Here is a 16,991-nt window from a genome sequence, read left to right as displayed (position 1 = left end):
TCAACTTATTATCTCCCCTTTTTAATTTGTTTCATCCTATTATCCTTTTCAATATACCCCATACGAAACCCTTACTTCTCTTTTGAAACATTGAATTGCAAATTCTTTAGGGTAGTTAGTTTAACAGCATACACCATGATGCTTGGAAATTGATCAAATTTTTTTAACATATCTTTTATTGAATATAAAATTTAGACGTCAGAAATATAACCATTCATATCTATTATAGTATTATTAACTAAAGAATTGACCTAATAAAATAGTAGTCCTTGGGTCCAACGACGAATTTTTTATTTATAACCACACCGTTGATTCTTTTTGTATCTGTTATTTGGGTGAAGTCCGAGAAATTTCGAAGGAGGCGCAACATAGTAGACGTGCGATTGCCTGTCAAAAGAGGCATGTGTGAAATTAGTGTCTCATATGTTAGCGTTTCATAGTTTCAAATGAGGTCATAAATATAGCGTCCAAAAAACGGCATTTTGAAAAATAGTGAAACTGATAAATCAAACAGGAATGGTTCATAAACGAATAGTTCTATAGTTCTAGTTAGTTAACATCGAAAAATTCTGTAAATTCATGAATCAATCCCCATAAAATGATTTCTACTAACAAAAAAGAGAATTAGTACAGATTAAAAACAGTCTAATTTACCGAAAAGTATCCAAAGAACTGATGCAAACAAATAAAACTGAACAATAATGAGACGTTACCGTGCTCGAAAGAGTTCTGGATTACACAGAGTTCTAAGCACTGTGTAAAGTTCAGCAACGTTCTAGGTTCTATTGAGAATATTTTGAGCAATTAGAAAGAACGAAGAATCGTTAGATAGTAACGTGATTTTTTTGAGTGAAAATAGCGTTTTCTACTTCCCAGTACTGCAAAAAATATAAAAAATATCTCTTTTTGATTAAATTTTCTTTCAAATGATTTGGTAACGAAATATAATGTTCACCGCCCCTGGAGATTCGCCGGCTTGTTTATGAATATTTTTCAGTGATAATTTTTTCTGACAAATTTAAAAATTTGTACCGGGTGTCCCAATAAGAATGGCTCTCGGTTATATCTCGGGAACCGTTTATAGTACAGCTTCGGGAAAAAAATTTATAACAAAAGTGACCTCGAGAAAAACCTGGAAATTATTTACAGAGTTGTAGGTCCACCGCCAGAGGGCAGAATTAGACACCAAAAATTATAAAATGAATCATTTACTAATTTTGCCCAATTAAGACGCATTTAAACCATGATTATCGTATTCTTCAAAAAATTCAGCGTATATTTGATTTTACAAGTTTTATTCTATCTTATCAAATAAGAGGGGGGTGAGCGGGAACTTTATTATGAAAAAACGCCTGTAAGTCCAGTTCTACTTAACCTATATATGCAAACTAACTTAGTCTTTTTGAAGAGATCTCTTTTCTACCAATGTAAGAGTTATAATTTCGAAACAACCTAATGAGTAACGTATACGTTAGAGGGCGCTGTTTATTTATATTTTTAAATCTAGCTATCCTTGAAAAATGTTAAATGGAAGCATGCAGTTTTAATTAAGGAATATAAAACTAGACCAAATTAGCAACAGAATAGCAAAAACCGCATGATGAGATACGGCCGAAAGCCATTCTTATTGGGACACCCGGTACAATAATAGGTAATTGAATTTAATAAAATTATATTAAAAATCTCAAATATATGCTTTTTTTCACTTTTAAAACCTTACCTCCTCCTTAAATCATGGTTTTACCCGTCACAGAAAAAAATTGGGTATTATACATGTGAAAAATACTAGATTTTAGCTTCAACCTCAAGCTATATAAATATTATTGCACCGATCGGCATTTGGAAATATCTTTTTATGTAAATTTCTATATTCCAGATTTAAACAATTTAAAACATTCAAAATTCCGTTTTCTAATAAAACAGTAAGAAGCTTGAACTTTATTTACCATGCAAACCAAATTTTTTCATTCATTCTGTTAATTGTAAGAATTTGTAGATTTAATACACTGAGCGAGACCTCCTTTCACACAGAGTGAGTTATCCGTGAAACGTACGATTTTTTATGCGCAAGGGTCTTGTGATATGGTCGCTATTATGATGGTATATATATTGTTGTCAGATCTCTCCTTCCCTCTTTCCAGAAAAATAATGAACTATTCCAAAAGGATCACCCTATATATTTTGTGTTTTTAGGAATTCCTAAGAAATACTGATTATTTTTTAGTTAATATTTTGTCGCTTATTATTCCAGTCCATACATTCAGTTTTTCGGAATATTGGGTGTGAGATTCACGCATCCAACGAGGATTGTTACGTGACCAGTATCTACTATTATGCCGATTTACGTTTCTATTAATATATTAAGTGGCCTCATCGCAAATCATTAATCAAAAAATTTGGATCGTGTTTCCATCATTAGATCTGCAAACACGTCTATCAACATCGTCATCTGAAAACTCTGGAACCAACTTTACTTTGTAAGGATGGAATTTATTATCACGTAAAAATTTCATTATTATTGGGAAATATCAAGTTCCCTGGATATTTGTCTAGTACTCAAGTGTGGATCGTCTTCTAACAGGATACAAACATCTAAAGATTTGTTTTCAGTTGATGCAGTTTGGATTTGGATAAATCTTTCACTGAACCACTGAATAGTAGACCTTGTTATAGGATTTCGGTTTTTCGGTTAGGATATAAAAGATATTACAATATCAATTCGTTTTTTTCAGATAAATGATCTATTGTGACTTTCAATAAACTTCAAAAATAATAATTTATTAAAACGTCAAATTTATTATTGTAGTAGTATTTCTTAAGGATTAAGGAAAACATACAGGCTGATCCATTTTAAATAACAAACTTACGAGATAATTGAGGTGTTCCATACAAAAAACTCACTCTGTATAATTTTGTTCCAGTCGTTCACCATATAATTCATTAGTGCGTTTGTTCTTCATTATTTTTATCACATTAAGTGCTAAGATTATCCAAATGAGATCTCTCCATAATTCTTCTATTGAAAAATTCCATGGAGTTTGGATCTTTCATATAAATTAGTGATAAGTAGTTTTATGAAAAAACAATTCTTGATGCTTTTCTTGTACCATATAGAAAATTCCCATTTACATTCTCAAAAGTTTTTATAAGGAAAGTGTAGAACAGAACAAATGCCCTATGATCACAGCGATAACTTCCAATTAAATTAATCAATAACTGAAAATCATTATGTTGAAATGTAGAAGTTGCTTATTAAATAATTCTACCTATAATAAATTGAATGAAATTTTGCTAACAGCAAGTACATTCCTTCCAGTAATTATAATTTTATTCAGTAATAACTAATGTTGATATGTAATATGCAAATATTGACTAAAAAACAATTTAATTACAATGTTAAATAAATTTTCAATAACATATTGGTCATTAAATCATAACAGTTATTCTCTTTTTTTCCTGAAGAGAAATTAATGAGTGTCCAGTTCTAAGAACATTTAGCGTGCAAAGTCATTTTATTTATTAAAAAAACTAAAGTTAATCTTCATAAACTATAAGCAGTCGGTTTAATAACATGGAATATATACAAGGGCTCATCCCTTCACTCCTTCGCTTATCACGTACAATGGTACAATGGAAAATTGGCAGTCAAATCAAAGTTAACACATTTTTCCATGCATTTTTGTGCTATTGCTACCATGATGATGGCGGACTTATGATTGTGTAAGTTATCCTGATACCAGAGAAAACTTTTACACAACTTCCATAGGAGTTTTTTTCATCCTTCTCACGTAATATTGGACGTTCACATAATAAGCACCCTTTTACAGATAATCTACTAAAATTGGTCCTTTTGTGTCCCAAAATTGCGTGAACATGACCTTCCTCTAATTTCGGCTTCTATTGTCCCCTTCAACAGAATCAAACTTGTAAGTTTCTAACATAATAGATTGAAATTTGAGATAATTATATACAATTCACGTAAATGGCCAAAGGCGGAGCAAAGAGATCATGATGAGAATTTTAGTTTACTCCAGGTTTACTGATCTGTTTATCAAGGAGCATCAGTCTATTAGTATCCTTTTTCTTTTTTTAATAATATTGCAATTTCTTGTACTAATTTTCTCCATAAGTGTCTTCCTTCTCTTTCTTCTTCTCACCATATTGTTTTTGGTCTTTTTCTTGTCTAGAATTGATCTCGACTCGGACTAATTTTATCCTTTCTTCTTTATCTCCTACTAAAAGGAAACCCAAATACTTGTACTGAATATATGTTTTTAACTTTTCAATTATATTGCTTTGCGGATCTGTTATCGCTTCCAAACACATACGCAAGATGTAATCAAAGTTTTAACAATCATCCATGAATCAAAGATATTTATTGATTTATTTAGTTGATATATCATAATGATAAAGAAGCACCAGCAAGAATATGAGGATGGCACAACAAAGAAAACACCAAAGTTTTTTGAAAAAATATATTTAATTTTTAACATAATCTCCTTTTAGCTCCATACACATTTTTCATTTTTTAGTCTTCCTCTCAAAGGTAACGGTTTGCACACAACTGTGTTATATAGAGTGTACCACAGGAAAGAGTCCGCGCTGATATTTGGTTGCATTTATTAAATTTTCTGCAAATATTCAAACACGTCAAATTTCTTCAAGAAAACAAGCAACTTCTCACGTATTAGAGCTGAGGAGAAAACGTTAACTAATAGAGTCAATAGTTAATGAAAAAAAGAACTATGAAAATAGTGTTTGGTAGAAAAAGTAGCAGTTTTGTGTCAGAATACTCGAAAAGTATTAATGACGTGCATTACTGTTCGTAGGGTTTTGAAACATCGCCAATTCCAAGATACATTTGGTGAAGGAAATGAATGAAAACTACTTGGACTTATATTTTCAGTTTTCTTTTGATTATGGCTAACCAATTAAATAATAATTAAAACTTTTTTATTCAATATTCAGAACGGATCAACATCCTCTATTTCTAAATCGATATAATTGTCATTGCTGGGCTGACGAAAATCCAAAAATATTTTTCATATCATATACCCAACATCCTTTTTGAATTAAACGTGTGGGCAGGAATTCAATGAAATCATATCTTTGAGCTATTTTTCTCCACAAAATTTAAATGAAGGATGCCTTGAATATGTAATTAGTTCCGCTCTCCCAGAGATGAAAATGCTTCTAAATGTTAGACAAGCAGTGATTACAAATAATTGGAAATCGATGGACACTCAATTCTTTAATATACGAGGATGTATTAATATGTAATTAGCCTAGACCAGTTCCAAGCATAAACAAAATATTGTTTCAGTGTAAAGTTTGACGTCAAAAAAGTAAACCAATAAATTGAAAGAAAAAAGATGTCCACCGAAATTGTGAAAATAGAAAAATTGGAGTATCAAGCCATCATCGAGTACCTGTATTTAAAAGGGTTAAGAGGTAAGCAGATTTACGAAGATATGCTTCATAACCTTGGTGATCAATGTCCTTCGGATGCGACCATGAAAAATTGGACTGCATGCTTCAATTTTCCATTGAAGATGACGACCGATCAGGAAGGCCAGTTTTTGTGTCAGTCCCCGAAAATATCGACGCATTCATGACATGTTTCCATCAGACCGTCGATTTGGGTTAAAATGGATATCTAAAGCACTGAATATTTCATACGAACGCGTTCATTATATAGTTCACGTCAATTTGGACATGAGAAAAATTGCTGCAAAATGAAACCCCAAATATTTGAAAGTTGACCAAAAGTGTATAAGGGAATTGTTACTATGGATGAGACTTGGGTATATTTCTACGATCCAGAAACAAAGCAATAATCGATGGAATGGCGACAATCTGGTTCTCCAAGACCAAGAAGTTTCGTGTCCAAAAATCTGCTGGAGAGGTTCTTGCTTCAGTTTTTTGGGATTGCCATGGAGTAATAATTATTGATTTTTTGGATAAGGGTAAAACGATTACTGGAAATTACTATTCGACATTACTGACCACTGTATGGGAAAATATTGAAGAAAAAAGACGCGGCAAGCTATCCAAAGGTGTTTTTTTGCAAAACAACGCTCCTGCACACAAATCTCTTGATGCCGTGCAAAAAATTCGCGATTTGGGGTTTGAATTACTAGGACACCCCCCTTAATCACCAGATTTGGCTCCGCCCGACTATCATCTCTTTCCTTAACTGAAAAAAAGTTGTGGAGGTCTGGTTTGCGAAGCAAGAAGAAACATTTTTTTTGAAAGGTCTAGAGAAGTTGCTGGTTCGCTGTGATAAATGTATCCAATTAAGAGGAGAATATGTTGAGTAATAAAATGTTTTGACATTGAAATTTTGTTTGGTTCTTTAGTATGCTAAGAATTTTTCAATATATCCTCGTAATATTAATTGAAAATGTTTTATGTAAGTTGAATTTCAATCTAGTCCATTTTTGTTACATACTTTACATAATTATTTGTTCTGATTTGCTTCTGAACTAATCATAATCACAATCATGTAAAAATACTAATCATTAATGCACTTTTTACATGTTGTATGTACAATATTTTTGTATTGTATATTTTCCATATACATGTGAAAATAATGATCGCTCATCTTTTTTTTAAAGCTGTTTTTCTTAATATTTGGGGTTATGTTCTTCTGCTAATTGGAATAGATATTTTGTTCTCTTCGAAGGTTCCCTCATATAAAAACATGCATGTATCCTAACTAAGTCCTCACTGTTAAAAAATGCATTGGTTATCTTCCGAACGGTATGTCTACCATTGGGTTTATTGCATACACGCCAAATTTATATAGACGCGAACGCAGATTTGTGAAAACTCTTGTCAGTAAATCTGGGGCGATTGCTGCCATTTCTTAGCAGATATTTTCCTTTAACTGATTGATGTTCCTCGGATTGTTTATGAGGACTTCATGTTTTGAGGTGTCCGTACAAAAATCAAGAGGCGTCAAGACAAGGCTACGTGGGGATATCACCTCTTTTGGAAATTAGTCTTGCTGGAAACATCTGCCTCACAGCTACCATAGAATCATTTGATGTATAATAGTTCGCTCTGCTTGATCTTGCAAGTTCTGGAGCCAAATATGCCTCTAATATCGTAACATAGCAGTGATGTTTCGCCCTCGTGAATCTTCAAAAAAATGAGCCAAAATGTGTCGTATTCATTCGTTTTCATCCTTTTTTGTATGGTGCTCCTTGGTATGTTGAAATTTCGAGTTACATCCCGGACAGACCGACCATTTCTTATAGCAGCAATAGCAGCCGTAATGTCCAGGAACCCTTGATTGGTTCTCATGTTGTAAAGTCAAACCAATCCTAACTCCAAAAAACACGATTCGCGTTTCGATTACCCCAATAAAAAGAATCATAAAAAAAGATATTTACCTTCACTCACGATGAACAAAAGCATCAATAGCAACTCTCCACATGTTTTCTGAAGCGTACATACTCTTGGAATTCACAAATTTCACACTTAAAACCGACATGAACCTTACATAAAACGGTTCTTTCTGAGATTTACTCCACTGCCATCTACAAGTTCTACAAATTTCGTTCGGAAGTTACGCTACTAACGAACAGAAGGCAGCACATTCAAAATATAATCGAATTAGCTGGGAGCTCCAATTACCTAGGTGTCCCCTATTACCCTGACTTCCCCTAAATACTCAAAAATTATTCTCTGCATCATATATTTGAATATAAATTCAACAAAAAAAGAAACAATAAAACAATTCTTCATATAATTCATTTTGTAAACTCCTATACAAAATATTAATACCAATTATTTACGAGGGGATTAGAATCTGATAGTGATAAACACATTGGATTATTCCACGTATATATCTTCATAATTATTCATCACACAGCTATTTATGAAATGATTAAGGTCATAATGAGCAAAGAGCATCGTAAATGCATTTGTGTGTTTATAGGAAGACCAAATGTAGACACTACATCAGCAATTGATTCATATTAAATTGTATGCATTATGCTCAAAATATACAATATTTGTTTCTAATGCTAAAATAAAACTGTTGCAGTAATCATAAATTCAATTTGATAGGTCATAATACGGAATACGTCGTAGTAAGTTAGTTTGTTGATATCAAGTCTTGTCTGATTCACTTAGTCAGTCATGTCAGCGAAATACTATTTTATAATTTACTAGCACACCCGGCAACGCGTTGCTGTGACTGAGTGATGTGATTTGAAATAATTCTAATGACAACACAATTGCTCTCTCTTCTGCTTGTTCAATGAAATTGAAATGGAATGATCTGAAGAAATTTTGAATCTTCATTTAGCATTGGCATCAATGATCCAATTTTATGATACAACAGGCCTTGAATTTTGAATGTTGGATGTTCCAAACGACGTCATTTGAAAGCAAGAATTTTCGTGTCTTACAAAAAATAATTTTGATTCATTTGAAATGCCAGGAAGAAGGGATAAAATGAAAATAATGCCGTGACATAAAAAAAATATAGTTATAGGTGAAATCAAATATTTACGTATGAATATTTTTTTAATTATACATTCAAACATTATTAATTTTTAATAGACTTTGACAAGGACAATCTGTATAATCTGAAGGTAGCAGAAATGAATTTGCCGTTTTACATCCAGAAAGTACATGCCATGGAAGTAGAGAGTTATCCAGCAATACTGGCAACGCTCGTTGGTTTTTAGATAAACAAGTTAATAATACATTTATTGGAAAAGTTCTGTTTGTTGATGAAGTTGGTTTCACACGAGATGGTTTCATTAATTCCCATAATTTTCATTTATGGTCAGATGAAAATCGTCACGGTACAATTAAAACGAACAATCAGATGATTTTATGTTAATGTATGTGCAGGAATAGTGGATAATAACTTAATAGGTCCATATTTTTTTGATAATAACCTGAATAATCAGCGATACTTAGATTGTCTCTTCATGGTGGATTCTTTCCCTGGCATATACAACGATCTAAGAACCTACGTATGTCTTTAATCATAAATTTTATCGAGTTAAGCAAAGAGTATATTTTGATTACAAAATCTATTGAATAATTCATTTTGCTATCTTTAGAATTTACAGTTTGTCCCTGTAAAAATTACGGATTGTTAACCATTGGGCATGAGCCGCCTCTGGCCTTCAGATTCTGATTTCGCAAGTATAACTCAGAATCGAAGGGTCGTATGAAAGATTTTTTTTTTGAGTTATAGTATAATTTTCACGTCATCTACTCTCGAATCTATTGCATCGAGTCCCTGAACACCCTTGTAATAACTGTAACTAAAAAAGTTAATAACTTGAACATAAAATCTTCAATTGAACGAGCCTGAGGTAAATTAAGGGGTTATCTGGTTTTGGTACAGAAGTTATTTTAATGTAGCAAATTTTAACTTAAATCCCAATTACAATGTAGAAACTAACGGCATTTATTTTAAACTTTTTTCTAATTGGTTTCAGAACATTTTACAGTTTTTTCTATATAATTGACGACTTTTCCAGAAACATTTCGTCAAGCCTACTCATTCTTGTTTCACGGACTAAGAGCTGAAAAATACTTGAAAGATGACAGAATTCGTCTTGTGTCAATCTTAATCATATATTATGATGCATTGCTAACTCTGCTTCGATTTCTCTATACACTTTTCAGTTCAAAAACAAAAATGGAATCACTACCTCCTTTTAATTTTTTCTACAATCCGTGGACACACACACCTGCTTTCATACAAAACTTCTATTATCATCCGGCTGAAATTTCGACAGCAGCTGTTTATGATACATAACTTTTTAAAATGTAGTGAAGATAATAAATTTAAGAGTTAATCAAGTGTCTAAATGGATCCTTTGACGAAAAAGTGGAACGTATCTAAATGTATCGTGAAATATAAAAGTTGTCACTTCGAAAAAGAGAAGAAAAATACTTTATGGATAGCGATAAATTCCGGGCGACAAGAAAATGAATCAAGGTACTTGATAAATTATTTCCAACCTTCAGTTCAATATAAGTATTTACAAATAAATATTCAAATTTTTTGCAATAGAAAAATGAAATTATCTGAAATCACCATATATGGATGAGATTCAATAAACCAAGTTCATACTTTCAATTAAAGATATACAAGTTATGACACATTTGAGTTAAATCTAATACAATACAATTACTTATTGTAATATCTCTTTAATATCTTTCAATACTGTTCTTCGACAATTTAACCATGATTTTCTTACTTTTATTTCATGTATCTTCTTGAAAATGCTCCCAATAGGGTCACAGGTCTTGTGGGATCCAGGGTATTTCATATTTGGGTGTATCATTGGTCATATTACTCGTAATATCCCGAGCAACTGATGTAAAGTCCCAAATGCAGATAGTTACAGGCTTTTACAGGTGGGTCCGGATAGAGGTACTCAATAAATGAAGATTACTTTCTACGATTTTGGTTTTTAATAGGTGATAGGTAAGTGAATTATTTTATGGTCTCAACCTCTGATTGCGCGTAATTGAGCAAAAAAAATGTCACGTATTCTACTTTATTCCCTCCAATAATTTACTAATAATAGTTACTGAAAACACATGCCCTGGAGTTGTAAATTGAGCTTTTATTAGAGAAGAAAGTCCATCGTAACATTTTCGTGGTAATAATAAACGAGGAATGGAAATTAAATGATGAAATTTTCAATCCAATCAGTAGATTGCACGTAGTCATTGTTTTTGTGAAATCGTTTTTACGAAAAGTTGGAACAATGGTATGCTTTCAAATTTTGGTTTAGTCTTGGGCGAAGTGCAACAGAAACTTCATAATTCCTACGGACAGTATTTCTGGTGTTTCTGTGGTTAAAGGGTTTTAACAGAAAGACAAGAGTCGAAAGTAGATGAACAACGAAACGGATGATCTTCTACTGCATAAACTATCTTGATAATATCAACGGAATACCAAAACTTTTCCGTTTAAATCATTCGTTAAGGATTATAATAATTCAAAAACAATCTAAGACACAACAGCGTTCATTCGACCAATTTCAATACACAATTTTTTTATCAATAAAAATATGCTTGTGGTTCCTCAATCTCTTTATTCATCTGGATATGATCTCCTCTTATCTCATTTGGAAACTCACCTAAAGGGACATTTTAGGATATTATAAAACAAGCCGATCCCACTATAGGAGCTCGAGCATAGCTATGAAAAGTGGAAGAATCGTCTCAAACGCTGCGTGATTTCCTGAGGGAACTAATTCGAAAGACACAACATTCAATTGTCTCCTCACTTAATGTTCACACCTCGTCGAATCTATCATTTTTCGACAACGTTCGATAACGTTCATAAAATATTCTTTAAACTCTCCAGACAAAGCTGGCAATGGAAAAAACAAAATAAATAAAAAAAGTGTTAGTTACTATTACTTCATATCAACTTGAATAAGTTTCGAATCAAGTGACCTTTACTTGAATTTAATTGATCTATTATCCCATGCAATTATCGAAGGATACTACAAAACTATAATCTCTAAATGTCAACAGAAATAAATTATAGGTCATAAAACAACAAGCGGGTATTTAATATGAGATAATAATTTTGTTTACACTCTTTAATCGTGATATAACTACATGACAAATGTTGATGAAATTACAAAAGTAGTAGACGGAGCTACTAGGACTGTAGCAGAAGATTGAAGGCTTCATATGTAGTTTTAGTGGTTCACCATCGTCCAGAAACTGAAGTAATTGGGTCATAGATATAAGAAAAAGGGCCTAGAATCCTTTTTACAGATGTATCTAGTAGATTAATGAGATGATCTCAAGGATTTTTGTATTTTTTATTTAAATTTAAAAACTATTTCCAATATGTGTGTGTGTGAAGGTCAAGAATGTCTTCAGTCAATTTTTGATTCTTTTTGTATGGTCATGCATATAACGACACTAACCAGAATAATAAGACTAGTTCTAGTACTATAGACTATGTTGTGTCATCGTATGATCCAGAATCCACCGACTGTACTGTCTTTAAATCAGATCTCTACGATCATGAAGCAGTGGTAACAAAATTTTCGGTGAAAATACTAAAAATGTTTCTTGCACATTATGCCGTATCTATTCGGAAAAAATTATCAAAACTTCAAGCACTGTTGTCAAAAAACCGACTGGAATATGCTCTCTGGTGATGTGGACCTCGAATTTTCTAGATCCATAAAATCACTAACTAGTCTGGTATCCTTTTTTTTTCCCTCCGACGTATTGAAAATAAGCAAAATAAACCCTGGTCCACTAAAGGTTTAAGTATATCTGCAAAGAAAATGGGATCTTTATCTCACATAAGGAAATTCTTCTTCAAAAATTACGTGAAACTATACAGAAAAATTTATATTAAGATAATAGAAGCTACCAAAAATATTTATTATAATAAAAGATTCGCCTCAATAATTACTTTATCAAATTCTATAACTCCTTCTCATGATCCGCTATCATATCTCCCCGATGCTAATATGCTAACTTACCTCCCTACTCCACATTCGGAATTAGTTAAGGGCTCAATATTTTACAATGCAAAAAAATGCACAATCACTTGCCAATTGATATCAAATTGATTTCATCTTTTCTCGCATTCCGCAAAAGTTCAAGGGCATACGTGCCTTCTACTCTGTAAACGACTTCTATTCTAATAATAATATTTAATTACTGGCATGCTGCATACTGGTTTAATTTTTGCTATGGACTAATATACTAATTGTTATTTATTACTATTATCTATAATTTACTTACACATTATGGTTTTATTCTGTATATTGAAAGTTTATTTTATTTATATCTTGTATAAGGATGGATCTAAGTTTAATCATCTAACGTTGCCTGTAACTTTTACACGTTACGGTAAAATGCCGCATCTAAAAATATGATTGTAAAAATAGTCTACGCAATGAGAATAAATTAGAATATTGATTTATCCATCAATAGCAATCTATGGAAATTTACCCAGTAAACCGATATTTCCTTAAGCTTTCTTCACTTTACGGGCTACTTTAAGAAATTATATAGGAAACGGAAACTAATAAATATGATTTTTGAAAATACATATGTAATAATTGACCACTTGTAGAATGGCATTGAAAAAACATAAATTTTTCAGTTGGCTGACTTGTAATGAATTGTTATAAGTATATTTCAAACTTATCAATGTGGAATAAACTGACAAACTAAAATGTCCACCGATGAAGCTATTTATCAGGCTTAACATACAGAGTGGCTTAATATACAGAGTGTATGTGTAGAACGCCTCATTTATCTCGGAGACGTCTTCTACATTGTTCTATCCAAATCAGGGCGCAGATAAACTGCATCAACTTCAAACGTCCTGCTAGAAGACGATCCACGGATATTTCAAATCGGAGTATTACATTTAAAAAAATCCTTATTAGATATTTTTAAACAATAACAATATTCCAAACAATATGGTGGTAAAGCAATACCTAAATAATTTGTATACCGACATGAATCCTTTAGACTATTTTCTGTGGGTCACAGAGATAAGAAGAATTGAGCAGTCAGGGATGTTGCAAAATGTATTGCAAAGTTTTAAAAATCTCATAGCTTTATGTATTGAAGTGAATGGACAACATTTTGAGCATCTGCTGTAATCGCCTTTACTGTATGTTTTCTAAAATTCGAAATTTTTCTACTTCACAAATTTGGATCTACTTCAAACATGACACAAATATTTAAAGATTTGTCTTCAGTTGTATGTTTTCTGCGCCACATAAATATTTTACTGCGCTAGTTTCGTTGAACTTTGTTCTAACTTACTGACACTAGATCTTGTAAGAAGATTTGTATTCGCTCATAAATAACGAATTTCATATAGTTTTCTTGGTCCACTAGGTAGTAAGTTTGATGTCGCTATATTCATATATTACTCATTTTTAACTCTTTTTTAAATTTTTGATTGACATTTCCAAAGCTCCTGAGTTGCATAATGGAAATCATAGTAGTCGTATTAGCTTATTTTTGAGGCATTTACATTTTTGTTTATAAATTGTAATCATATGCATTTTAAAAAAAAATTCATTTTCTAGTAATTTCGTAATCGAGTACATAATAAATATGATAATAAAATAAAATCCGCATTTCTTTTAAACGTATTACAATCTCAAAGAAAACGGACTCAATAATTCGCTCATTTGAATATTTATGTTTAAATGAGTGCAATAAATATTTATTGCACCAGTGCAATAAAGATCCACTTTTTCCAGTGAATATAGTTCAATAAAGTAGAAAAATATCATTGTCGTGGTGTTAATTTAAAAAAATAATAAGGCTAATATCATTTTTCTATACACAAATATACATATGCTTGAAATACTGAAAAATTTTTCCTCTTTTGAAAGCATTTAAGTAAAATGAAAAACCATATAGGAAACACATGATAAAAAACTTAGCTGCTCCGAAGCTAAAGCTGCGTTCGAAGATTTACATCTTCATTGATGCGATTGTTCATCTGCTTTTGAGTGTGGAGCAGCGGGGAAGTCATTTTCGGCTGCTAAACGTGTCAATTCACTACATTCATTTAGACCTAAAGGATAAATTTAACAGAAATTATGCGGTCTGAAATCAATTATAACTCCGAGTTTGTTAGTAATGGATAAGAAGTGAAATATTTTGAAACAAATAAGAAAATATCTACTAGCCATAAAAAATAGTCGATATCATTATTCTTCTGTATAATGAACTAATTTCATTATTCTACTAGTTGAGAGATTGGTCTGATCCCTTCGCTCCGTTTCTGACGCACTTACCTTTGAAAATTTTTATTTTTTTAATATAGTCTTTTCTCGTTATTTGAAAAAACGTGTTCACAACGTAAGTATTTTTTAGACTTTGAAAACCTCGGTATTCGCTTATGGTCAAGAGTAGAAGGCACTTTCCGGTAAATATACCCTCAAATTATTGTAGAATGCGGGGAGAGATAATATCGATTTGATTTCAATTGGCAAATGATTGTGCATTTTTTGCATTCTATAATATTGAGCAATTAACTAATTCTGTGGAGTAGTTAGGTAAAGGTCGTGCTCCACGATCCTAAGCGGATAGCCGAGCAACGATCTTCCTGAAATTAGAGAAGTGTATTCACGAAATAGGCAAACGGATTCAAAGATTAATAAGGAAGAAAGAGTCAGAATTTTTAATCTTTTAAAGTAGTCCCTGCAGTGAGCCCTGCTGTTTCGTTCAGAGTAAATATCTAGGTAGTAGAGGTTAGTAAAAAGTTTTTTAAAAAATAGGCTTGAGGTGAATTATAAACTTGATGATCATCTCTTCTTATTTTAAGTGCGTTTTCTTTTGAGCTGAACTGAACGGTTGGCCCCTCAAAGCCGTGTCTTTACTTACATCAAGTTCTTCAGTAAAAAACTTTTGGGAACTTCATTTCTCAAACCATTCATGGACATAACTACGGTGTCAACTACCTGCACTACTTTATGAATGTATACGTGATGATTCTGTATGTACTTGTTTTTTAAAAAATTGCTTTATAACATTTAATACAAAAATAAATTCAAACTTGGTAATACATGTGATCAATCGGTGAGCATCCTCACCAGTTTTTGAGTCAGAGGCTCCAATATTTACCAGAGTGTACGGTATATTTCTAAAGTGTAGTTGAAGTGCTCGTCAGCTTCCATATCTGCTGCTAAACTTTGTGACACTTAGTGCTTTCAGAGATAAGATAAAAGAAAAAAAATTAACTTTTACCCTACAGCCAAGCTACATTTTCATTCTGCGTTGTTTCTTTAGATCATTTGAAAATCTTAAAAAGTAGAATCTTATTAATAGGTGCATGATAATATATTATAATAATAAAATACGTACAATAAAATAAATATGAAACACTGTTTTTCTTTTGTAAATATAGGTTCACATGATATAGAAACAAACTCGATTATGCAACTATAAATAGAGGAAACCAATTAAAACTAAAAAAACTTTACTACAAATTCAAAACATACTGTGTATACGTTCCAATAAAATAAATCCTTGCTACTAATAACACAATAAACAGTGGTGAACAAATATTGACGAAATGTTACTGATATTTTTTATGTTTGCTAGCTAAAATTGTTGGGTACAAGCTCCTTGTTTTAGGGATTTTCATCTAATCTCTCATATTAATGAGATGTTTTATACAACATTTTAATTCCTGAATATTGGCAGGTTTTTGAAGTGACCCCACAGGAAATAGCCTAAAGGATTCATGTCGGGTGATCGCAGGGGCCGTTCGATAAAACCACGCCTCCTCTTTTGGAAAATACATTATTAGGTATTGCCTCACCACAAATGCATAGTGAGGTGGGGCACTATCTTGTTGTAGCCAAATATCGTCTGAAAATTTCTAATAATAATTTTTTTTAATGTGATTGTAATGAATTATTTCAGCCACATTAAGTTATTCGAGATATTGGATGTGGGATTCACGCATCCAATGAGGATTGTTACGTGACCAGTATCTATAATTATGTCGATTTACGTTTCCATTACATCACACGTTATTGGGTTGGGAGGGTATCACCAAAATGTGACAATATGTGACAAGGGGCAGGGGGTCAATAGTTTTATGACGTACTATTATCAATTATATTAGTTTTTTAACTAGACGTTTGTTTTTTTTTTTGGTTTTTTTGGTTATCTGAAATATTGGACTGCTGATTTTATTAGGTTATTCAATAAAACTATAAGTAAAAAATGTTATCTCTCGATTATTTTTTAATAAATGCATCAATTTGAAAAATATGTTACGTCACATCAGGAGGGAGGATTATAAAAATGTGACAAGGACGAGAGGAGATTCAAAAGTCCTACAATTCGTGTGACATAATTTATTGATGGTCCCTTAATACAAAAAATAGCCTCAACGCAAAACATTACTTAAAAAAATTTGGATCGATTTGATTGTAACATTTTTCCATCATTAGATCTACAAACTCTTCACGTCTATC

General features: G+C 31.9%; 1 protein-coding gene across 2 annotated transcripts in view; it reads left to right on the top strand.

Moving 5' to 3' along the window:
- The window catches only part of LOC130446598 (insulin receptor-like), a 230,940-nt gene that overhangs the window by 86,562 nt on the left and 127,387 nt on the right, over positions 1 to 16,991 (top strand). The gene's annotated exons all lie outside the window — the stretch shown is intronic.

This window comes from Diorhabda sublineata, chromosome 7, assembly GCF_026230105.1.
Source record: "Diorhabda sublineata isolate icDioSubl1.1 chromosome 7, icDioSubl1.1, whole genome shotgun sequence".
Classification (NCBI taxonomy): domain Eukaryota; kingdom Metazoa; phylum Arthropoda; class Insecta; order Coleoptera; family Chrysomelidae; genus Diorhabda; species Diorhabda sublineata.
This window is presented reverse-complemented; position numbering and strand designations above follow the sequence as displayed.